Here is a 2,500-nt window from a genome sequence, read left to right as displayed (position 1 = left end):
TCAGCGTCATCAGTGCTAAACCAATGCTAGCTACGCTTAGGCACCAACCGCACGTCTAACAAGGATAGACTAGCGTACCATAGTAGTATCACAAAAAGCAACACATGCCACTTTAACGCCTATCGTTTCCCAATCATCAGCACAAATCAAATGCTGGCTAGCACCAGTAGCACGTCAAACATAGATCAGCAAGCACATCATCATCGAATTGCCACACAAACAGCACCATCCCAAACTTCCAAAGCTAGACCACAACCCTGGATCGGTGTCGCAGAGACCTAACGAGGCATCCCCACACCACGCCAAGGCCCCCACTCGGAGGGGTATTATGCCACCGACTAGGAATCAAGCAACAGTCACCCAAGCTCGCGCTCAAAGGCAGTCTGGCACCTTCATCCCTTGCCATGCTCACCCACTGCTCCCCCCCTATATATACATATTGCACAAGGAGCTTGGTGACAGCAACACCCATTGCTTTCCCTGAGGATGTATATTTCTTAGTATGCGCACGGCGTCGAGGCACAGGTGAAGCCAACGGCGCTAGTTTCTGCGCCCTATGTCGAGGAAAATCAAGGCAACGGGCTAGTGTATGGGCACAACGTCGAGGAGACTCAAGGAGATGGGGCTATTTTTCAGGTCACCGTTCGAGAAATCAAGGCAACGTGTTGGGGGGGATGGCCTCTTTCATGGGTCGTGGGGCTTGGCTTGGCTTGCCTCGTGTGTGCTCGATACAGCCTCACGATTCTTATTTGCCCATCAACCATGCCGGGCACCTATGAGAATGAGACCCCATGGTACCCCCTATATATACATATTGCACAAAGAGCTTGGTGACAGGAACAGACATTGATTTCCCTGATGATGCATAATTTTTGGACACACACGACTTGGGGGCGAGGGGACACGGGAGTGGGGCGCCAATGGGGGGCGTTTTGGCCCCATTTTCGTCAAGAGCGGGCGTCTTGGCCATGCCTCGAGCGTGCCAGCCTCGAGAGCCTTGGGCGCTGGACATCCTTGGGGCGCCAATGGGCAGCAGTCCCATGGTTCCCCTATATATACATATTGCACAAAGAGCTTGGTGACAGGAACAGATATTGATTTGCCCAGGGATGCATAATTGTGCGAAATCGTCCATAACTCGCTCGAATTAATTCGGATTGACACAAAATTTTGTAGGGATGCTTTTTATTATAAATGAAAAGCTTTGAAATGAAAAAAAAAAACAAAATGTCATGTTTGAGGCGTAAATGTTTGTGTCCTATCCTTGGTCACGCCTTGAAGCGTTGGTTCCCTACTTGTTGGAATGTCGCTCAAATCAAGTAGGAATGCCATTGAAACATTGTGTGGGTCATTGTTAACATAGACGAATGGACTTGAAATGAAAATATATCATATTTGGGTTTTTGTCCCTGTCGCCTGGTGATAGGCAGGCAGATAAGGCTTTTAGGTATTCATAGGTGGCTTAGATGAACTCGAAAGAACACGAGTTGATCGGATTGGAACTCATATATTCAATTTACTATGTACTAAGTAGGAACTACACTTTGCTCCCTTCATCGTTTGACTTGCTTAGAAATCTGCTCATGGTTTGTCAAGGCCCCTTGTTCCTTAGACCGATGAGGATGGGATTGGGTTGCTCATGGGCATGTGTGTGGCAAGATGCCTTGTTCCATTGGTCGTTCATGGGTGTTCGTGTACGAAGTAAACTTGTTCCCTTGGTCGTTCATGGGGTTGTGTGTGGGAAGAAGCCTTCTTCACTTGGTCGTTCATGTGTGTTTGTTTGGGAGGTAGCCTTGTTCCCTTGGTCGTTCATGGGAATGTGTGTGGCAATACGCATTGTTCCTTGGTCGTTCATACCCTTGTTCCCTTGGTCGTTCATGGGTCTGTGTGTGGGAAGAGGCGTTGTTCACTTGGGTAGCCTGCTTGCCTTGCCAGCCCCATATGCATTGTTCCCTTGGTCGTTAGTGGATGGGTTTGTGTGTGGCATGGTGCCTTGTTCCCTTGTGTGGCCTGACTGCTTGGCTTGACATGACCTAGCCTTGCCAGCCTCACATCCATTGTTCACTTGGTCGTTCATGGGCATGTGTGTGGCAAGGTGCCTTGTTCCCTTGGTCGTTCATGGGGTTGTGTGTGGGAAGAAGCCTTGTTCCCTTGGTCGTTCATGTGTGTTTGTTTGGGAGGTAGCCTTGTTCCCTTGGTCGTTCATGGGAATGTGTGTGGCAATACGCATTGTTCCTTGGTCGTTCATACCCTTGTTCCCTTGGTCGTTCATGGGTCTGTGTGTGGGAAGAGGCGTTGTTCCCTTGGTCGTTCGTTCATGGGTTTGTGTGTGGCAAGGTGCCTTGTTCCCTTGTGTAGCCTGACTGCTTGGCTTGACATGACCTAGCCTTGCCAGCCTCACATCAATTGTGTAGCCTGACTGCTTGGCTTGCCGTGACCTAGCCTTGCCAGCCTCACATCCATTGTTCCCTTGGTCGTTCATGCAAGGGTCTGTGTGTGG

Source organism: Lactuca saligna, unplaced genomic scaffold (genome assembly GCF_052625555.1).
Source record: "Lactuca saligna cultivar CGN05327 unplaced genomic scaffold, ASM5262555v1 scaffold_84, whole genome shotgun sequence".
In the NCBI taxonomy this organism is placed as follows: Eukaryota; Viridiplantae; Streptophyta; class Magnoliopsida; order Asterales; family Asteraceae; genus Lactuca; species Lactuca saligna.
Note: the sequence above shows the minus strand (reverse complement) of the source record.